The sequence below is a fragment of the Lepidochelys kempii genome, chromosome 4, assembly GCF_965140285.1.
Source record: "Lepidochelys kempii isolate rLepKem1 chromosome 4, rLepKem1.hap1, whole genome shotgun sequence".
NCBI classification, from domain to species: domain Eukaryota; kingdom Metazoa; phylum Chordata; order Testudines; family Cheloniidae; genus Lepidochelys; species Lepidochelys kempii.
The window spans coordinates 130131306-130155462 of NC_136383.1; positions in this window are offsets into that span (position 1 = coordinate 130131306).

Genomic DNA, 24157 nt, shown 5'->3' on the forward strand with positions numbered 1-24157 from the left:
GACTTCAAAAGTATCATTGTCTAGTTAAAGCATTCATCCCCTTGTTACAAGGAACAACACCATACCAAATCAAGATGGAGTATAAGGACTCAGAAGAGTTAATTTACAGTCCACCTATATTGTAACAATATTACCTACCTTATAGGCGTACTGTGAGGTTTAATTAATCAGTGTCTATAAACTGCTGTGAGATCCTCAAATAGAAGCTTCTGTATAAATGAAAAGCAAGAAATAAATTGAAATATACATGCCCAAAAAGTTTAGGTAATTTCGGTGACCCTCCACACATACAACCTTTGGAGTGTTTAGTCAGATTTACCCCACACCTTTTCAGGTTCCCACTCAGTTATCTTCATCACAACAATACCAGGAGAAGCATATAGACTGCTAAAGAGAGAGAGGTTTCAGAGTAACAGCTGTGTTAGTCTGTATTCGCAAAAAGAAAAGGAGTACTTGTGGCACCTTAGAGACTAACCAATTTATTTGAGCATGAGCTTTCGTGAGCTACAGCTCACTTCATCGGATGCATACCGTGGAAACTGCAGCAGACTTTATATACACACAGAGAATATGAGACTATACCTCCTCCCACCCCACTGTCCTGCTGGTAATAGCTTATCTAAAGTGATCATCAAGTTGGGCCATTTCCAGCACAAATCCAGGTTTTCTCACCCTCCACCCCCCCACACACAAATTCACTCTCCTGCTGGTAATAGCCCATCCAAAGTGACAACTCTCTACACAATGTGCATGATAATCAAGGTGGGCCATTTCCTGCACAAATCCAGGTTCTCTCACCCCCTCACCCCCCTCCAAAAAACACACACACAAACTCACTATCCTGTTGGTAATAGCTCATCCAAAGTGACCACTCTCCCTACAATGTGCATGATAATCAAGGTGGGCCATTTCCAGCACAAATTCAGGTTTTCTCACCCCTCCACCCCCAGAGGAAGAAGGATGTATTGGGTTTAAGGGATAGGACTGGAACATCGGCTTTCTGTGTGATCTCAAGGCAAATCATTTCATTTCTCTGCCTCAGTTCCCCATCTATAAAACAGGGAGAATAATATTCCCTTTTCCCTACCCTTTATGGGTTTTGACTATTTAGACTGTAAGCTCTTTGGAGCAACAATTACCTCTTACTATGTGTTTGTATAGCACCTAACACAGTGGATTCTCTGATCTTAGTTGGGATCACTAGTCACTCATGTAATGTAAATCACAGTTATTTACGGCAATCACAGTTCCTCTCAATTATTGAAAGAGATTAACCAATTTCAGGAAATACCAGAACTGGATTGTTAAATGTAAATCAGCATGAAACGAACATGAAGCCAATAGACTGGTTATCATCAGTGTTTGATAATAATATTGTCGAAGATTTTGATGAAACAATATATGTATATATAGAGAGAGAGATCTGTAGAATCAAGTACTTAACAGCAATGCAAACATAGTATTGTGCTAGGATGTTAGAGAGTCTTGAATCCCTGCTGTATGAGAGCAGAAGATTCAAACTCACAGCTAAAGATGCTAAGAAAGAACAAACAGTAATTTTAGCAAGATATGAAGGCGATGAACTACATCTTCCAAAACACTGCAGAATCACTTCCATGCATTTGTGTCTGTAACTTATGTCACTGAAATGACCCAAGCTCTAATTTGTAGCATCCTTTATGTTTCCTTCTATGTCATAAACTTCCAGTGAAATGGAAGCAGCTGGTATTTTCAATTCTGAGAACTGCTGTTAAGTGCTTACTCTGGGATCAGATGACAAATCAGTCATATGTTTGGTTGGTATATTTCTGTAGGCTGACGTTTTAACTTATTCCCCTAGCATAAAAAGTTCTGATGGCTCATCCTCCCCAGTAGCTCCTTTGAAAACTGATGCAAACTAAACTCTCCAAGCTCAAGTGCCAGTTTGATCTATACCTGCAGAGAGATGTGTAATTTACATCACTGTGCCATCAGAATCCCCTGGCTACCTTGGAGCAGAGGCATTCACCCCCAAAGAAAGGCAGGTCATGTTACAAATAAGGATATTTTGCAATTTTATGATGCTCCACACCCTGAAATCACTTTGCTAGTCAAAACAAACGAAACATCCTCCCATAAATGTGTGGGGGTGGGGGGAGGGTAGTGGTGTTTCCCAGGAGTACCCAGGCTTGTGAGGCATCTTGCTACCACCTGCCCTTAGCGTGAAGCAGTCTTGTCTGTGCCTGCTGAGGGTCAGCTCCCTGAAACCCCCAGCCTCACAACACAAGCACAGCCTTCCAGGCCTTTGCTGGCCTTACTCGCAACGTACAGGTTAGCGATAGGCACACAACCGCCCCTGAGCCTTCCAAGTGTCCCTCTGGAGTGTCAAGCCCCCGGCCCACTAAACATTCACAAAACTCTCATGTTCTCTGCTCCCACAGGAATGGAACACGGCAGTGTACTAGCATTAACTCAGGATCCCCACTCCGCTTAGCACACCACACTTCAATTTATTTACAGGGAAAGTGAATATATGTTTCTTTAACAAAGAGCAGCGACTCCTATGATAGTAAAGAGAGCTATTGAAAAGAAAGGATTACCTACAGAACAAAATCCTAACACACTTTCTATGGTCTATACTTAACTAACATGTTACCCTCCTGTCTAAAGAAGTTTATCTTACCCAAAGTTCTTCCCAGCATTTTCAGCTACGCCTGGCTGAGATCCCTTTTTCATAAAGCCAACCCACTGCCAGTTTACTTCCTTAGTGAACGATGCCAGGGCAGCTTTCTGGACCCCCAAATATACCAGACCAGACCTTTGTTCTTCCCCTGAAACAGGGTACCCCTCTCCCTGCTGTCTACCTTTTCCTGTTAATTTCCTTCTGAAGTCTCTGCAAGCTGTACATCAGCATTTGACTCACTATGCTAATAGACTTCTGTTGTAAGACACACAATATACAATGGTCCACCAGGAACACAGGTGTCTCTCATTCCTGTCTAGAGAAGTTTGTGTCAAGGCACGGTACCTTTCAGTGTCCTGCCTTTAACTACAAGGCTTAGATACCATAATTCCCAGCATATATACATACCTCCTCATATATTTTCTGTACATACCTCTCACATTGATTATGATGACCAGTGTGATGCAGGCTTTCATTAGAGACATTACATGACATTCTTTGGTGAACTAGTCTGTAGAACCCAAAACCAGGGGATCTCTGTAACCTTTATGTACTCCTGTGCTCCCTGCAAGTTGGCACAAAGAGGTCCCAGGATCACAGAGCATATTACTGTCACAATACACCATTAACGTAGGTGGCAGTATTACTGTCCCCTCTTAAAAATAGAATAGCTTAAGTAGCTAGGGATAAATAATTTGCCCCAAACCACACAGGAATTCAATGTGTGTGCACTGAGTTCTGATAGAGTTCCATAAAATGCTTGGAATGAAACCTGATTCCACGTGAAAACAACCAAGTTTTTGGATGTAACCTGTCCTGATCCCAGCCATCTACCAGTCTTTTGAAGACTATTCAGTAGACAAGCTGTACACCGAATTGATCTGCATTTGCAAGCTACTCTGCAACTCAATCACATGTGGGACTTTCTGTTCCACAATGTCATAGTATACTAAAGAGGTCTGTATTAAAAAACAGGGATTATATTGTATAAGACCAACTGTAGTCATTCCAAAAAAATTCTTTAGGGAGAATACTTTGACATGTTGACATGTTTGAAAAACTTTTTCACTAAGAGGGTGGTGAAACACTGGAATGCGTTACCTAGGGAGGTGGTAGAATCTCCTTCCTTAGAGGTTTTTAAGGTCAGGCTTGACAAAGCCCTGGCTGGGATGATTTAACTGGGAATTGGTCCTGCTTTGAGCAGGGGGTTGGACTAGATGACCTTCTGGGGTCCCTTCCAACCCTGATATTCTATGATTCTATGATTCTATGTTATTTTTTACGGTGAAGAGGGACAAAAGGTGACACGTTTAAAAGGAGAGTGTGTTCCATACCCATATGGCCCAAAACAGGAAAAGCATGATATCCTTCAGGCTACAGTTGCAGTGCTGTAGCTTCTTCCGTCGGCATAGGTAGTCCTCGAGAGGTGGCAGCTATGTTGATGGGAGAAGTCCATCTAACATAGTGGTATCTACACCAGGGATTAGATCAGTGTGTAGACGAAGCCTTAGTTATATTGCAGAGTGGAACCACATCTCCACTACTAACTAAACTTTCAGATACTCAAAACAAGCAAACAAACGTTTTGAGTTGAATGAATCTTTCCAGAATTGATGTGTCTCATTTTGACTGTTTTAAAACGTTTTTGCATTTGAAAAATAAAACTAGAGGAAATTTTGAAACGGAAAGTTATTTCAAACCGAAAACCTGAAGCATTTCATGTAGCAAATGTTAAAACAAAGTGTTTCAATTTTGTTAGAATAGTTTTCATACTGATCAATTCAGCAAAATCTATATGCAATCCTGAAACATTTTGGTGTTGTATGATTTGTATCTCTTGCCCCAGAAGAATTTTGGCCCCAAAATGGTTCTGTGTTATAAAGAAATGTAAAACAAACAAAGAAACAAACAAAAACAGCCTTGAACTGAAAGTAAACAAAAAAAAACCCTCTCCCAAACAAATAAGCAGACACCCTCTTGCCCCCAGACTGTGTCATCATCACACCATGGTCAATAATGCAACTTTTTTGAGGGATTCAAATTACCTATGGTAGACAAAAGGCCGGTAATAACTCTCCTGACAGCAAGCTTGCATCTGTATGCAACACAGAATCACCAAGTGGGTTGTCAGAATTCTTCTAGATGCTGGGACTGTCGATTATATTTCCAGCTTTCTCTATTGGCGAAATTAATGTCCTACATGTATTTTGTTGTATCCCAAATAGATGTAAAATGTGCAAATGTATTTTGTGGAGGAACAGCACAGAAGTGGGAAGAAAATAGCCAGGCACTGACCTGACTTATTTATGCTATTTTTAATGCTATGTAACAGCACCTCTTATTTTCTCTGTCGGAGACGGTGCTTCATCAGTAGCCATATTTAGCCACTGTTTTCTGCAGAGCTACTTCCAGCTGCTTTGAAGCATCCATCATGGCATTTATGCCCTCACCTTTAGTGCCATAAAGCAAGAGTTTCACATCCAATCTCCTCTGTCACAGCCAGTTTGCATGTAGGCACTGTGACGAAAAATCAGAGACTGAGGTGTCATGGCTATCAAGGCTTTCATCAAGTGCCATGCTCATCAATTCTGCTGCAGTCAGATTGTTCAGTAAAGTTTGATTTTAATGTCTCCATCACTCTTAGCCACAGCAGAGTCAGAGAATTGAATTTCATTCAGCTCTTTTTCCATTTCTCTGACTTTCTCGAGGAAAATCCAAGAATGCAATCAAGATTTAGCCCTTTATCGTTTTGCCTTTATCATTTGCCATCTACAAAAGGTTTAATTATTTTGGCAGTTTCATATTCCCCCTTTTATGAAGCAATAGTAACTTGCTTATGCACATTGGTAACCTTGAAAAATTACTTTGTTAAAATAATCTTGCCTCCTACAGGCTTTTGAGTGCTAGGCGTTGGTTGCAAACTGCCGCATGGATATTTATTTTCATTGGCACAATGTGCTTTCTTCAGTTAAGCTCTTAGAAACTCAGCAATAATTGCATACAAAGCCAGCAAAACAATTCAGTCCCTCTTCTTTGGGGTCTATCTCCCACATACTCACCTATAGAATCACACATGCAGAAACATGCACAAAATTGTGCATGCACGTACAGATATTCATGCATTCACACACACACAACTCTATCATGCACACACAGACAGCCGTGCATAGGCACACAAACTTGCACACACATACGGTCTGGCAGAGTCTGGTGCCACTTTGCGTTGGTGCTGTGGTCTGTGGGGAACTTGCTTCTGATGATGATCAGAAAAGCAGACTTTGACTCCCTCAGGGAACTGATGGGCAGGATCCCCTGGGAGAATAACATGAGGGGGAAAGGAGTCCAGGAGAGCTGACTGGATTTTAAAGAATCCTTATCGAGGATACAGAAACAAACCATCCCGATATGTAGTAAGAATAGTAAATAGGGCAGGCAACCAGCTTGGCTTAACAGGAAATCCTTGCTGATCTTAAACACAAAAAAGAAGCATACAAGAAGTGGAAGCTTGGACAAATGACCAGGGAGGAGTATAAAAATATTGCTCATGCATGCAGGAGTGAAATCAGGAAGGCCAAATCACACTTGGAGTTGCAGCTAGCAAGAGATGTTAAGAGTAACAAGAAGGGTTTCTTCAGGTATGTTGGGAACAAGAAGAAAGTCAAGGAAAGTGTGGGCCCCTTACTGAATGAGGGAGGCAACCTAGTGACAGAAGATGTGGAAAAAGCTAATGTACTCAAGGCTTTTTTTGCCTCTGTCTTCATGAACAAGGTCAGCTCTCAGACTACTGCACTGGGCAGCACAGCATGAGGTGACCAGCCCTCTGTGGAGAAAGAGGTGGTTCGGGACTATTTAGAAAAGCTGGACGAGCAGAAGTCCATGGGGCCAGATGCGCTCTATCCGAGAGTGCTAAAGGAGTCGGCGGATGTGACTGCAGAGACATTGGCCATTATCTTTGAAAACTCATGGTTATCAGGGGAGGTCCCGGAAGACTGGAAAAAGGCTAATGTAGTGCCCATCTTTGAAAAAGGGAACAAGGAGGATCCAGGGAACTACAGGCCAGTCAGCCTCACCTCAGTCCCTGGAAAAATCATGGAGTAGGTCCTTGAGAAATCAATTCTGAAGCACTTAAAGGAGAGAAAAGTGATCAGGAACAGTCAGCATGGATTCACCAAGGGAAAGTCATGCCTGACTAATCTAATTGCCTTCTATGAAAAGATAACTGGCTCTGTGGATGAGGGGAAAGCAGCGGATGTGTTATTCCTTGACTTTAGCAAAGTTTTTGACTGGTCTCCCACAGTATTCTTGCCAGCAAGTTAAAGAAGTATGGGCTGGATGAATGGACTATAAGGTGGATAGAAAGCTGGCTAGATTGTTGGGCTCAACGGGTAGTGATCAATGGCTCCATGTCTAGTTGGCAGCCAGTATCAAGCAGAGTGCCCCAAGGGTCGGTCCGGAGGCCAATTTTGTTCAATATCTTCCTTAATGATCTGGAGGATGGTGTGGACTGCATCCTCAGCAAGTTTGCAGATGACACTAAACTGTGAGGAGCGGTAGATATGCTGGAGGGTAGGGATACGATACAGAGGGACCTAGACAAATTAGAGAATTGGGCCAAAAGAAATCTGATGAGGTTCAAGAAGGACAAGTGCAGAGTCCTGCACTTAGGATGGAAGAATCCCATTCACCGCTACAGAATAGGGACCAAATGGATGAGAAGCTGGATATGAGTCAAATGTACCCTTGTTGCCAAGAAAGCTAACTGCATTTTGGGCTGTATAAGTAGGGGCATTGCCAGCAGATGGAGGGATGTGATCGTTCCCCTCTATTCAACATTGGTGAGGCCTCATCTGGATACTGTGTCCAGTTTTGGGCCCCACACTACAAGAAGCATGTGGAAAAATTGGAAAGACTACAGCAGAGGGGAACAAAAAGGATTACGGGGCTGGAGCACATGACTTATGAGGAGAGACTCAGGGAACTGGGATTGTTTAGTCTGCAGAAGAGAAGAATGAGGGGGAATTTGATAGCTGCTTTCAACTACCTGAAAGGGGGTTCCAAAGAGGATGGATCTAGACTGTTCTCAGTGGTAGCTGATGACAGAACAAGGAGGAATGGTCTCAAGTCTTGATAAAGCCCTGGCTGGGAGGATTTAGTTGGGGATTGGTCCTGCTTTGAACAGGGGGTTGGACTAGATGACCTTCTGAGGTCCCTTCCAACCCTGATATTCTATGATATGATTCTATGATCTTGGTGAGTTTGCGGGGTTTCTTGAAGGCCAGAAGAGGAAGATCAGGAAAGATTCATTTCATGAGGTGGCCCCCATCAAGTATGGGTTGTAATGGTTTAATGATACCCTGTGTGGGTTCCAGTGTGGAGTAGTAGGTGACAGCTCACCATAGGGACTTTGATAGAATCATAGAAGATTAGGGTTGGAAGAGACCTCAGGAGGTCATCTAGTCCAACCTCCTGCTCAAAGCAGGACCAACCCAACTATATCATCCCAGCCAGGGCTTTGTCACGCCGGGCCTTAAAAACCTCTAAGGATGGAGATTTCACCACCTCCCTAGGTAACCCATTCCAGTGCTTCACCACACTCCTAGTGAAATAGTTTTTCCTAATATCCAACCTAGACCTCTCCCACTGCAACTTGAGAGTATTGCTCCTTGTTCTGTCATCTGCCACCACTGAGAACAGCCTAGCTGCATCCTCGTTGGAACCTCCCTTCAGGTAGTTGAAGGCTGCTATCAAATCTCCCCTCACTCTTCTTTTCTTCAGTTCCCTCAGCCTTTCTACATGCTTCACAAAATACACAAATAAGGGAACACAGGCAGACCCAACATATCTTGCCACAGCACTCTTACTGAAGGAATATCAGGACTCATAGAAACTATCCTCAAACCACTCACCACACAAAAGAGCAACTTCCTCCAAGACACTACTTACTTCCTCCAAAAACTCTGTAATGTTAACTACCTCCCCAAGAACACCAACCTTGCCAGCATGGTGAAGTGGAAAGTGGAAAAGCAACAGAAATAGATCACAGAAACCAGGTGTGGATAAACTTGAGAGACTCATAGAGCAACATAAGAAGATTGCAAGAATGGCAGGTAAGAAGGTCATGTTTTTGTAGCTGTAGTGTCCTCTTTAGCTGAGGAACCAGTCAAGATCAGATGAAGCTAAGTGATTTAGGGAGGCTCCATGATTTAGAAGAGAAGCCATGAGCTGAAGGAAAGGATCCTGGACATCCCAGGGGGCTCTCCTCAAGCCCAGAGAAGTTCCCAGAGTGATGAGGAAACTGAGGGAGGGAAATCTGTATATGTGTGCTTATTATTTTGTCTAGTTTTATTCATTTCTGATGCTGCTAAGTAAAGAACAATGGTGTTCTAGAATCCTGTGTTAAGTCTGTATGTCCATTTGCTTTCACTGTAATGTTTGACTGAAGAGTCAAACTGGAAAACCAGAGTACCCACATGGCTGGAGTTCTAGGAGAGGCAGTCTGAGGGCTCAATACTATTCCCTGAGGCTAGACGTTGGACTATGGGTTCATTGCTCTCAGGAGGGGTGCTAGACAGATCTGCACCTCAGGTGTGTGCATAGAGGCTCCAAGCCAGGGGCAGTGCCTGGGCTTTATTCAGGCTCATTCAGATTTATTTACCTTGGTTGAGCTAAGTTTTGGGTGTAGATCAGGACTTAAAGAGCACACAGGACTCAGAGAGATGGGTCCCAAACACAACAGCTTGGGAAGTGTCAAGCCAGCGGGCGACTGTGACAGATAAGGCAATTTTCTTCAATATCTTTGGGAGATCTTACTGTATTTAGTTTATGGATCATTGTGGGCCATGGATTGTATGTAATTCCATGGGGGAAGGGGACTACAGCCCTCTATGAACTAAAAACAGTGTGTGTGTGGTGGTGTGTGGGGGGGGGTGAGTAGACAACATTCATTCAGATTGCAACACCTCCTACAAGGCACTACCACCTGGAGTGAGGCTCAGGTGTCCTGGTTCAGACTGGATTCACTAGAGACCAGCACACAGAGAAAGGACTTTTGGATAAATAGTCTGAATTTAAACTGACTCAGGACCTTCATTCTGATCCAGCAAATGTACAGGACCTTCTGTCCAACTGGAGGGCCACAGTCCTTTGGGCAGGGTTGGAAAGTTTAACACTGACCAGAGCCCTCGTGGGAAACGCTGGGGGAGGTTGAGCTCTGGTAAGCTTATTCACATATGGGTCGTTTATTTTGTTGGTTTTAATATGTTTTTTCTGTAATGCTTTCACCTTAAGAAGAAATGTGCATACTTAGAAAGAGCTGTCTGGTAATTTACCTTTGGCAAATGCTAGTTATAGCCTTTGAGGAGAAGGCAAAACAGGTTGCGTAGGCAGTCTGTGTTGTGAGGAATTCACAGTATACGAAGGGAGCTGTACAGTGTGGAAATACCCAGTCAGGAGGGAGAGAGATGAGTGTCTCCACCCAAGAGAAGTGATAGCTGGGGAGCTGGGAGCCTAGGATTGGGTGCCCTTGCTGGACCATGAGCGGGGAATACAAGCACAGTTGTCCTGAACTGTGACAGAGAACTTTATCAGGTCTCTGTGTGAGTAATGTGTGTACATATCTTCTTGCTGATATGAACTCATATTCAAATTGTGAAATTTTTAATTCATAACATAGGCTTGATAAGGGACTGAGAACACCAGAAATGTGCAGGGGGTGGGTTTGAGGGTGTGGTTACAAACATTGGATGCCTCTGGGGATTAACAAGGAATCCAAGCGGCTAAACAGAAGCACAAGCTTTCATTTCTGTTTCCTAGCGGTGACTTCACCCACTGCGTCACTGTGCACTGTGAATGACAGAAGAAGAGAAATTAGAGATGAAAGTGGCCTATAATTTATTTATATGGATTTTTACAAGATATAGAAAAAGAGAGTCCAGAAAGTACCCTCTGTGCTCTTGACAATCTTTGGAATAACAACAAACTACATAAGCAAACAGGCCTGTCATTTCCTTCAGATCAAATCAAATAACACAGCAACAACAGAAAAATAACAGGAATTAATCAACCCCCACTCCACACACATACACAATCCCCATGGTCCCATAACATCATTTCCCAGTCCTACCACGCAACACCCATCTCCTGGGCAATCTTTAGATAACCACTACTTCCATCCTCATCCACCATTATTAGCTGAACATAATCCTCTGGGTCTCTGTACCATGCAGAGAGCAGGGCAGGAGCCATACACGTAACTGGAAAGGCCCAGGTGCAACTAGAAGGGTGTGTGGTGGTTATTAGCATGTTCCTTAACTGTCTTTGAAGCTGTGCAGAGGGTTTTCATTAAAGGCAAGCAGTCTAGTAGGTACTACACATCCATCATGGGTATTTTTTTTAAAGTGCAGAAGGACAAAATGAGACAGGTTTAAAGGGGGAGCAAATTCTGAACCAGTAGGGCCCAGAACAAGAAAAGTATGATCACCTGCTGACTTCAGATGGAATGGAAAAAGCTTAAGCAATAGGTGTTGTGTGATTGCAGAAACCCATCAGTTCAAGGCTTTTAAACGCAGGTTGTTTATTGTGGTTCAGTGGCTTCCATACCACATATACTCAGTTTTCAAGTAAAAATACGTGCAGAGCTCTGTGGGGAAAACGTCAGAAACAGGGGGAGCAGGAGACAGCTCTGTTAACTCGGTGGAGCTGTGCCGAATAGAATGAATATTCCTGTCTGTGTGTCTTTTTTGTAACTTAAGGTTTTGCCTAGAGGGATTCTCTATGTTTTGAATCTAATTACCCTGTAAGGTATCTACCATCCTGATTTTACAGAGGTGATTCTTTTTTACTTCTATTAAAAGTCTTCTTGTAAGGAAACTGAACATTTTTTCATTGTTCTAAGGTCCAAGGGTTTGGGTCTGTGGTCACGTATGCAAATTGGTGAGGATTTTTACCAAACCTTCCCCAGGAAGTGGGGTGCAAGGGTTGGGAGGATTTTGGAAGGAAAGATGTTTCCAAACTATGTTTTTTCAGGAACCCAGATAAAGTTTGGTGGTGGCAGTGGAAGTCCAAGGGCAAAGGGTAAAATTAGTTTGTACGTTGGGGAAGTTTTAACCTAAGCTGGTAAAAGTAAGCTTAGGAGGTTTTCATGCAGGTCCCCACATCTGTACCCTAGAGTTCAGAGTGGGGAAGAAACCTTGACACAGCTCTGTTAACTCGGTGGCTGAGTGATGCAGGAGTAAGATGTGTCTGCTTGTGTGAGCTGCATTCCGGAGCCTGTGCCATTTGGCATCCACATTATTGACTCCTTGTCTCATTGGAGCTAACTGTTGACTCAGGGGCTCGAAATGTTGTTTACCGTGAGGATCTTTGGGCTGCTTTTGCTAAGGAAATATTGAGTTGTTTGGAGCAGAACTGTGGGGCTGCCATTCTCCTCTGGCTCTGAGGAGCCTAGGTGATACATGGGCACTTTTGACGCCACACGCCAGAGACTGAGAAGATTGGAAGGCTATGTGTACACGTATGTGTGTGTGTGCGTGCTAAAGTGTCCCTTGCACATCAACTTACGTAACAGCTACAATGTGGGGAAGTCTGTGGGAAAATACCACTGGAGTTAACACGTAACACTTGCGTAAGAGGTTTTCACAAGTGTTTCAAATGCTGGTTGCAGATCTTTATCTATTGAACGTTGTTCCTTAAGAAACTGTACGACACTCTCTCTTGGTGGTTTAACTGTGTGTAAGGAATGGGCTGTGGCCTGAACTTCAGCGGAAAAGTAGGCTGAGGGGCAGGAGGGGGAGGATATTAGCTATGTGTAATATAGCACCAGTAATACAAAGTATTTCAGAATTGAGCCCATGTTTATAGTCTTATTGTCAAGTGCCTTGCAAGGTCTCAGCCTCCAAATTGTTTTTTTTTTTTTTTTTAAAGTGCCATACAAACACACTGCACCCTGGACATATGATACGGTTATCAACTAATTTGTTATTTAACATTTATACAGCAGTAATGCCTTAAAGTTCACAACCCAGTTGGACTCTGTTGTGCTAGGTGCTACACAAACATATAATACATGACAATCTCTGCCCAAAAAGTATTTTACAACCGGTAAGGTGCTGTTGTTGAAACTAGGAGGAAACAAATGCAGCCACTGCTGTATTGCCATAATAATGCTGCATTTCTAAAGGAAAGCTTGAAAGTCTTTATAATTGTGGCATGTCCAATAAACTGTGATTTGATGAAGTTTAAATGCCGTGCAGATGGCTTATACTCTTGACAGCTGTACATTTACGTCTGATTTAAAACATACAGGATATATTTTTTAAAATTTGAAAATCAAACATTCCAAAAGGTTTTATTTATTAGTGTTTTACTCTCTCTTGCTGATTTTCATGTCACTGGGGGGAACAAAAACAACCCCCAATTCCAAACAGAAAAGCCATTTGATAGATTCTGCTCCCCTACAATTATATTTGCTTTCAGCAGTAGATGGCCCATGAATTCAGTTCCATTTGGGTATGGACACAACCTTACAATTAGCTGCATGAAGTCATCTAATTGGACCCAAGGGTTTCATTATTCATAATATACTGTACCTTCAAAATGGGAAGTAAAAAAGGATTTAGGCTGATAACAGTCTACAGTGACTCCACTCAAGTATATATATACTGAAATATTTATATCTCCTCATATGGGATATTTTCTCTAGTAGTGAGGAGCCATTTAATGTCCTCAGTGCAGTGATGTGGTACTTCAAGCTACTCTGCTGAATGTATCCATAGGCAAAAAAAAAAGTGTAGGGCCTCTTAGACTCCCACCCCTTCCCATAGCTTCTAGCATATACAGACACTTCCCAGGTGCACCCAGGAAGGAAATTGAATTCACATAAAGAGATACTGCCTGAATGACAAAGGCCTGACTAACGGTGAAACGTCATCCTGCCACTTCACCCATCTTACATCAGTGAGCAAATCCAAAGCCTATGATGTGTTTCCATTGACTTCAGTGGCCTGAAATGGTTACAAAGCCCTGGAATGGGACTAGTCCATGTTAGGTCATCGGACAGCACTTACAAACTGTATTGATGGGTGCTCTAAGTATTCAATATATAGAGACAATAAGAGATATTCAGATTCTGCTATTCAACCACATCAGGGACTGTGCACAGACAAGGGAAGGCAAAAGAATGGTCTTGTGAAGGTATTGATCTAAGTTTAATTCCTAGTTCTGTCACAGACATCTGTCTCTCTCTGCCTCAGTTACCCATCTGTAAAATGGTGAAAATGATACTTCATTACTCCCTCTGTCTTGTCTAGTTAGTCTGTACATTCTTGGGGGTATGTTTGTACAACACCAAGCATATGGGGCCGTGATCTCAGTTTGGGACTCAAGATGTGATTAATAATAAGAGGGAGCTTCTGATACGATCACTATAGGTTGCATCTGTCTTTGCTCATTTTTCTCTCCAAAATGATTTTTTAACACCCATTCCTGACATCTAAATCTTTCCAGAAGGCTTTGAAGTTGGGTCAACAAGTCAGATGAAGAGATGACTGAAGCCACACCATTAGTCTCAGTTTAAGAAAGAAGTAGTAGTCTGATAAATATCAGGAGCAATCAGAATTAAAAAAAACCAACAACAACCCAAAAACAAAACATCCGAATTTTGGCTACATAGTGGAGCAGCAGAAGTGATCAAGGAAAGAGGTGGAAGCACCGAATGTATTATTAATGTCCAGTTCAGCAAGAGGATTCAAATAAGTGTCACTCCAAACGAGCTGGGAAATCTGGAATAGCAATTGTTCAAAAGAGAGTGGAACAATGTCAGAGCTACAGGTTTCTGAGGCGTTTGCTTACTCGCTGCCGTTTGTTTCAAACTTTGATTTCTTATGCTCTTTCTGGGACACTGTGACAGAGATGATAATTACAAAGAAGCGTGATTTAATCTAGAGATCTGTCACACCATTGACATGAGCCAAGAGGAAGAGGAAGCACTCAGAAGCAGGCTACCATCTCCCTCCCAGTTTCCCTACTTGCTCCAAGGAGCAAGTAAACTAAGGTGGATACACACTCTCGGATTATATTCCTCACCGCACCAGTGTAGCCACAGGGCCCAGTGCACTGAAGAAGCAGAGCCAATGTTCCACTCAGTCCCAACCCTGTTCTTTCCCTCCCTACTGTCCTGCGTGAGTGGAGAGATACAGTGTCTCTGCAGAGCCTGCTCACCTACCCATAATGCCATGCTAGCCAGCCCACAATTTGGACCTGCAGGTTTGAGCACTTTGTCATAAGGACCATGTTTTTTATATGTCTGTTAAGCATGAAGTATATTTTTGTGCTATGTAAATAATGATTAGCAGTAATATAAAAAAAGTTTCTCCAAAGGAACAGCATTTCCTCCGGTTTCCTCCTGGCATTGGGTGAAATCTCGGTGGCACTGAAGTAAATGGCAAAATGCCCTTTGATTTTAGTGGATTCAGGATTTCACCCATTGCATTTATGCTTTTCCCAATTTTTTCCAATGAAGCCCTAAAAATTATCATTCTCTGTGGGAGGACTGCGGACTATACAGCAAAGTCACTGATAAACTCCCAAAGCCGTATTCTGCCCCTTAAACATTCGTTAGCACCTATGCAAAGTAGGTGTAAAACATGATCATTCTCACCTGGCAGCAATTTAAACTCACTTTTGCAGCATAAGTAATTGCATAAGGGGCAAGAAAGGGGAAGAATCAGGTCTATGTTATTTCACATACATTGGAACATAGGAACTGCCACACCAGCTTAGACCAATGTTTTACCTGCCGGGGCTAGTAATCTGAATTTGGCCCTGGCTGCTACCAGAAATTTCAGGGAAAGGTGACTGTACATTTGTGCTACAGAGTTTAAACCTGTCTCTAATTTTGGAGACCAGAATGAGATTGATGTAGCACGTCTGCCTACTGTGGGATTTGTACACATTTTTCTGCAGTATGTGGTGCTGCCCAGTGTCAGAGATAGGACACTGGTCTTGATGGGCCAGGGGTTTAATCCATTACAGCAAGTTCTGTGCTCCTCATCATTGACAGTGGTACAATAACACACACATAAGAAAGATATTTTCCCCTAACACACGAGGCAGAGTTGGGTTTTGACCTGAAGCTTCAGGGTCTATATCCCTTAGGCATTGTTATCCATATAATGTGATCTCTGGAAATCTGTACTTTTAATATAAATGTGAAGGAGGAAATCCTGTTGCAATGGCAGTTTTGCCATTAACTTCAGTAGGGCTAATATTCAACCCAATCCCTTTTTGGAATACAGAATAATAAAACCAAGGCAATCATGCTATTTACAAATATAATTTTAAAAGTCAGGCTTGTCTAGAAAACAGATTTACTAAACCCATCTAATAATACTTAATAGGTTTCATCCTCAAAGCACTTTATCAACATTGACTAATTAATCCCCCTGGCAGCCAGGCTAGTTTCAGTAGCTCAAGAAAGATTAATCAGCAAGAATGGTGTTTCTTTGAGCACGTTGCCTCTGTTTAGTGATGCTTGTTGGCTATGCCCCTTATTGCCTGGAAGCTTCATGAGAAACAGTACCTGTCCGGTCTGTATCAGTGTCCCTTAAGAGGCCTTGAGGTCCCCAGTAGAGCTAGGGGGACAGTTTTCCCATCCCACAACATTTTTTGAGATTTTGAAAATATTTCCTGTCCTGAATCAGGACAAAAAGTCAAAAACTCAGAAATCCTTTTGAACTAAAACTCCAAAAACATCTTTGGATTGAGTCAGTCAAAATTTTTCTCTTGGATAGTTTCATTTGAATTTTGATCTTTTTAAGATTCTTTTTTTACTATAAATAAACTTACAATTTGAAATGAAGACTCATTTTGAATTGAAAAATGGAACTTTTGATTTCAAAACCATTGAAATGGGACAGTTCGACAACCGCAAAACTTTTATTTGTTCAAACAAATTTCTAAATGGGAAATTCGTCAAAACCAGATCTTTTCTTGTAAAAAGTTTGGGGCTTGACGAATCTGCATTTTCTGACCGGAAAAACAAAGAGAAGGTTTGTCAAAAAAATTCCAGTCCTCTCTAGCCCCAGCTCCCTCAATTCCTTCCCTCTAAGTCCAACAGCTCGAGCCCAATTTATTGTTAAGGCAGTAGAGCTCTGAGGAGTGGAATAGCGTGAATATCCAGAACAAGCCTCCAGAAAAACCAGTTACTAGTAAATAACTTGGTTCTCTTCCATCCTCAAGATGGCTTCTGTATATTCTTATTTCTCACCCGACAGGCCAGCTAATACCTCTCCAGGTTTGCCTACAACCCATGTGTTTCAAGCCATTGCCACAAATGACTGAATACTGTAGGCCAGATCCTTATTTCTTGTAAGTGGGCACAGTCACTGAAATCAATGGACCTGTGCCTGTTTTCATGAATCAAGGAGCTGAACGTCCCCCCCCCCCCCCCCCGTCTTCTCTGCTAATCATGGGGTGTCTCCTAGGAAGGTGAATTCTGACTTGGGTTTCTTGCATCATTTTTTTTAATGGCCATTGCACTGCATCCCTTTGTCCATCTTCTCTCTCTGCTTGGAGAGCAGTTGTCATTGCAACAGAGCAGCTAGTAAATAAAGCAAAGTACAGAGCAACAGTGACAGCTCTCTTGGGAGGCTGGAAGATTAAATACAAATGTAGTTCAGCCATGGAAAATAATTTGAAGATGTTTTCACACTGTTCCTCAGTAACCTTGGAGATGAACAGAGGGCTCTTTTTTTCTTGGCATTCTATTTTTCCTTTTTAAAAAAAAATTCCTCCGGAGTGGAATTTACAGAACACTTAAGCTGTACTGCTTTACCTTGCAGATATTATATTTACAAATCTGCATAAATTAAGATGCAGGTTGAGTACATAAGGTTATCTAATAGGTAGTTTGTAAGTGAGTAGTGAAGTATGGAATTTAAATAATGGGTTGCATTCTCACTGATGATGAGTATAATATCAACCATTCTCATTTGGGCACTCTGTAGTGTGTGTGTGTGTGTGGGGGGGGCAAGTAAAAGAAGAATTGTTAGCAGGCATGATCATGCAGGAGAAGGAGACAGAAGAGACCTGGATGTGGAAACAAACACAGGAGTGTTATGTTTATTGCTTAGATTTTATATGGTGGCATATGTATTTATTGATTATTTAAATACAAATAAACTGCCATTTGCAAGCTACGTGTAAATACTGGGTAAGTAAGTAACTTTTCTGGCATCAAATCTTCATTAATGTCTATGAAGGAAAATTGCACTGGATATTTCAGAATTTTCTTGGGAAGGGCTCTCTGGACCATCATTTTATTTATTAGATTGACATGTTTCCACCCTGGTCAGGTCCAAATGATAGCATAAATAGGAACAGGTTGGCATGAGGATGTGCTTCTATGCGGCTTCACACACAAGACCAGATCCTCAGATGGTGTAAAGTCAAACATTGGAGCTAGCTATTTATGTACTATGGTCCTGTTTAGGAATGTGAAATCATTTCACCTACATTTGTTCTCTTGTCCCCATTCTCTTCCCCATGGTACAGCCTGTCCACACACATCTACTCTGACCACTGCCAAAAGGGACCTGTAAGTTTACCTCCTGCATGGTGTGAGATCATATCAGATCTGTCAAGCTGGGTAGTTTTAGCCTGAGTCAATATTTGTATAAGTGGGCTCTAAGGAAACAGTTAAAGTCTTAGATAACTCCTTTGTCTAAAAAAAGGAGTACTTGTGGCACCTTAGAGACTAACAAATTTATTTGAGCATAAGCTTTTGTGAGCTACAGCTCACTTCATCGGATGCATGCAGTGGAAAATACAGTAGGGAGATTTTATATACACAGAGAACATGAAACAATCGGTGTTACCATACATACTGTAACAAGAGTGATCAGGTAAGGTGAGCTATTACCAGCTGGAGAGGAAAAAAAACCTTTTGTAGTGATAATCAAAATGGGCCATTTCCAGCAGTTGACAAGAACATGTAAGGAACAGTTGGGTGGGGGAATAAAATGGGGAAATAGTTTTACTATGTGTAATGACACATCCACTCTCAGTCTTTATTAAGCCTAATGTAATGGTATCTAGTTTGCAAATTTATTCCAATTCAGCAGTCTCTCGTTGGAGTCTGTTTTTGAAGTTTTTTTTGTTGAAGAATTGCCACTTTTAGGTCTGTAATCGAGTGACCAGAGAGATTGAAGTGTTCTCTGACTGGTTTTTGAATGTTATAGTTCTTGATGTTTGATTTGTGTCCATTTATTCTTTTACGTAGAGACTGTCCACTTTGAAGTGGGGCATTGCTGGCACATGATGGCTAATATCACATTGGTAGATGTGCAGGTGAATGAGCCTCTGATAGTGTGGTTGATGTAATTAGGCCCTATGATGGTGTCCCCTGAATAGATATGTGGACACAGTAGGCAACGGGCTTTGTTGCAAGGATAGGTTCCTGGGTTAGTGTTTTTGTTGTGTGGTGTGTGGTTGCTGGTGAGTATTTGCTTCAGGTTGGAGGGGCTGTCTATAAGCAAGGACTGGCCTGTCTCCCAAGATCTGTGAGAGTGATGGGTCATCCTTCAGAATTGGTTGTAAATCTTTGATGATGCGCTGGAGAGGTTTTAGTTGGGGGCTGGAGGTGACAGCTAGTGGCGTTCTGTTATTTACTTTGTTGGGCCTGTCTTGTAGTAGGTAACTTCTGGGTACTCTTCTGGCTTTGTCAATCTGTTTCTTCACTTCAACAGGTGGGTATTGTAGTTGTACGAATGCTTGATAGAGATCTTGTAGGTGTTTGTCTCTGTCTGAGGGGTTGGAGCAAATGCGGTTGTACCGTAGAGCTTGGCTGTAGACAATGGATCATGTGGTGTGGTCTGGATGAAAGCTGGAGGCATGTATGTAGGCATAGCGGTCAGTAGGTTTCCGGTATAGGGTGGTGTTTATGTGACCATCGCTTCTTAGCACCGTAGTGTCCAGGAAGTGGATCTCTTGTGTGGACTGGTCCAGGCTGAGGTTGATGGTGGGATGGAAATTGTTGAAATCATGGTGGAATTCCTCAAGAGCTTTTTTCCATGGGTCCAGATGACGAAGATGTCATCAATGTAGTGCAAGTAGAGTAGGGGCATTAGGGGACGAGAGCTGAGGAAGCGTTGTTCTAAGTCAGCCATAAAAATGTTGGCATACTGTGGGGTCATGCGGGTACTCATAGCAGTGCTACAGATTTGAAGGTATACATTGTCCCCAAATATGAAATATTTATGGATGAGGACAAAGTCACAAAGTTCAGCCACCAGGTTTTCTGTGACATTATCTGGGATACTGTTCCTGATGGCTTGTAGTCCATCTTTGTGTGGAATGTTGGTGTAGAGGGCTTCTACATCCATAGTGGCCAGGATGGTGTTTTCAGGAAATCACCGATGGATTGTAGTTTCCTCAGGAAGTCAGTGGTGTCTCGAAGATTGCCAGGAGTGCTGGCAGCGTAGGGTCTGAGGAGGGAGTCTACATAGCCAGACAATCCTGCTGTCAGGGTGCCAATGCCTGAGATGATGGGGCGTCCAGGATTTCCAGGTTTATGGGTCTTGGGCAGCAGATAGAATACCCCTGCTTGGGTTTCTAAGGGTGTCTCTGTGTGGATATGATTTTGTGCTTTTTCAGGGAGTTTCTTGAGCAAATGGTGTAGTTTCTTTTGGTAACCCTCAGTGGGATCAGAGGGTAATGGCTTGTAGAATGTGGTGTTGGAGACCTCTTGTTCATATTCCGACCTATTCATGATGAGGACAGCACCTCCTTTGTCAGCCTTTTTGATTATGATGTCAGAGTTGTTTCTGAGGCTGTGGCTGGCATTGTGTTCTGCACGGCTGAGGTTATGGAGCAAGTGATGCTGCTTTTCCACAATTTCAGCTATTTATTGTAGAATATCAGAGTTGGAAGGGACCTCAGGAGGTCATCTAGTCCAACCCCCTGCTCAAAGCAGGACCAATCCCCAATTTTTGCCCCAGATCCCTAAATGGCCCCCTCAAGGATTGAATTCACAACCCTGGGTTTAAGCAGACCAATGCTCAAACCACTGAGCTCTCCCTCCCCCTGACATTTCTTAACCTATGTGTCAACATCTTGTAAGGTGGCATTCTTATGTGTTTACAATTAGATGTGAAAAAAGGCCAACATGAGTTTGCAAAGGTAGGCTTCTACATTTCTATTTATGAGCCTAAAATACTGGCTTTTCAAAAATGCTGAGTATTTTCTTCCATTCACTCCATTGACTTTAGTGGAGCTTCTCGGTGTCCAGCACTCATCCATTTTTGAAAACGTTAGACTAAGGGTCTCTGCCATTTTTTATTACGAAATACCCCAGTCCTGTGCCATTTTTAGCAAAGTGGGGGTTAACTCTAATGTCTTGGACCTGTCTAATTCAGGTGATATCATACTTCCTACCTTATTTATTTGTAAGTTGAATACTGTATGCTTCCTGACTTCCTTCCAGAAAGGTGTTGAGTGCTCTTCTGCACAGTTAAAATCCTGCCACATTTCACCCCAGACGGGAGCATATTCCATGATGGGCAAATTGATTCCTAAATAGAGTTTAAGTTTGAGAAGCACTTCGGGATCATTTGAGATGAAAGGTCTTCCATAAAAATAAGATATGACTTTTACTGAAGGAGAGATAAAGAAAGGAAACCTTAAACAATGGAAGTCACACAATTCCCTTGTTTAATAGCTAAATAAACCACTAACATACAAAAAATAGACACAGTATTACTCTTCATCCACAAATAAACTCTCCACATCAGAATCACAAGGGCAACAAGGGACAGGCAGCAATGAATTAATTGATGAACTGCTGTAATTTATTGATTATGGGCAAACCAATTTAATGGATGACCAGGGAAGTTTGCAAGGTGTTATTGACACACAGAATTATTTGAAATACTAGTGGAGTTTCTATTTTCTTCAAAAGAAAGAAATGCAGAAAGATTGGTAGCAATATCTCCAAAAAGAGGATACAAGAGCTCCTTCATTCCCTTTTTTACTAAACATGTATTTTTCCATCTGGAAATAGCCTTCATCTTTATGTCAATTTCCGAAGCCTAGTAAATTGCACGATTCAATGTCCACATACATCAAGTAGTCTTCGCCTCCAGTACTGATATGCCCGCTGTTGTTATTTCACAGAACAACTGTGGCAGTACTTTCACAGACATGAACTCAGAAAAATGCTTCTCTATTAATAGGACCTTTAGGGGCTGAGTGGAGGGCAATATAAACACTCCTTCTGACCTTGGATCAAGCCCTTAACTCTGGAATTACTTTCACAGAGTCAGCATCATGGCAAGAGCTAAACAGCAGTAATAAAAATATAGCATCTTTCCCATGAGTGTCTCAAAAGCATGTTTCAAACAGTGATTAATTAAGCACTCCTATGCGGTGCTGTAGGTAAATGACTTAGTAATAATAATACTTGGCAGTTTATCCATAGACATTAAAGCACTGTACAAAAATTGAGGAAACTGAGGAACAGAAAGATGAGGCCAAGGTCATACAGCAAGTCAGTAGCAGAAAATGGAAAAGAACCCAAGGACCTGATTCTCCACTGTCTTACACCTTAAACAGTCATTTACAGGTGGGGAAAATGAGTGTAAAATACCACCAAACAGTGAAGGCATACCTAGTGCATTGCAATGCCAGAACATACATGCAATAAAGCACAGGCTTTGACTGAGGTCCCTATTTTAACTCACTTGAACGGCTGCTGAAAAGAAAATGTTAAGATCAAAAGTTCCAATACTAAATTTCAAATTGCATTAATGTAGTCAGACTCAAATGTCTTTGTAGGACAATAGAAACAGTCCTTCCTTTCCTCTCATCAAAAAGAGGGCTGTGTTTCTGTCTGCAGCTCTGTCAGCAATGGGACTGCTCTACTTTTTTTTTGCATTATTCATTGAACTCTGCTTTCCCTTGGGAGATTCTTCCACCACAGAAAGGGTATGATTTTGTTTTGGTTTCTGCCTCATGCTATGCATATCTTAGAGATGATTTTTCAGTATGACAGGCCGCTGGTCACCCGTGAAAAAAACAATCATTACTTGCTTTGGACTCGTGAAAGATTAACAAGCAGTCATGCTTACCCTCATTCTTTATTTTTACAGTACACAAAAGGGTCTAGACATTTAGGTTCTCATCCAACTCCCATAAAAGTCTACAGAAAGATTCCAGTTGATGTCAATAGGAGTTACACTGGGACCCGAGGGAAGTAATAGAAAGACACGGTCCATGTCCAGAGAGTTTGCATTCTAATTTTGGATGTGACAAAGGGAGTAGTGGTAACAACCAATAGGGCGCAGATGTGGAGCTGATGTCCCTCATGTGCTTTTGAGCATATCTTTGTGATTTAAAAAAGAAGTCAACATTCATTTATACATGGTGAATGTGACCAGGGCTTTACTTTCCCTCTTTATTGCCTCTCCATGTGCCTAACTGCCTGTTTTTCACCTGTGTGGCTGATTTTCAAAACCATGTGTGCAAATCGCAATATGCCTTTGAAACCCTAATTTGTTTTGGCATATGTGTCAGATATTTTTGCACGCAAAGGCCATTTTTGTGCCTAACTGGGCAGTTGCATGCACAAACACCCAGTTAGTCCATGTTCTTCTTTCAACGGAGTGCAGAAAAATAGGCAAGTGATGAGTGGCTAATGCACATGTACGTTTCCTCATACCAGGTTTTTTTCAATTTGTTGCCTTCCCATTTCTATTTAGAAATGTAAATATGGATTTAGAAGCCTAACTTTATCATCCAATTTTTTTAAAACCTTTGCTTTATCTCCTCACCAGCCCAGCCAGGAACGAGAAACCCTGAAAAATGATACAAGGAAGTCTCTTAACTGGTAAGATTTCTAAATGTTGAATACTGGAAAGGGTCAGGTGGTTTGGATAAGCAGCTTAGTCTGCTGGGACTTCTATGCATGTAACATCATTTTTTGAAGTTCATCCCCGGGGGATAATGTTTATTTGTGTATAGGTTCACGAAAACCTTGTTACATTAACTTGGAAATAAATAAGGGAGGATTTATAGCACCATCTATTTAGAATATAATTAGCTAAAAATAAACCTTCCCAATGAGTATATTTAGAGCTGTAAATGACATGATAGACTTGCTTAGTGCCATAAGAGTTAAGCATGTTACCTGCAATACAGTAACCTTGACAATGTCTTTGACTGTAGGAGATGTGGTAACGTTCTGCATTCAGGTACAGTATTTCCATGGGCAGAAGTTTGGTAAGTAGCTTTTTTTACTTATTGTCACTGGAACTAAAACTGCCATTCTCCTTCACAATGAGCAGTGTCTTGTTCTATGAGTAGTCCCATTGGAACCAGTCCCATGGTATTAGGATGCAGGTCCTATTCAATGTGAGTAAAGGCATAGGTCCATTATTCATATCAGTGAATAATCAGTGCCCGGTGCTGTACAAAACACACAAAATAAGGTAGCATCCTCTACTG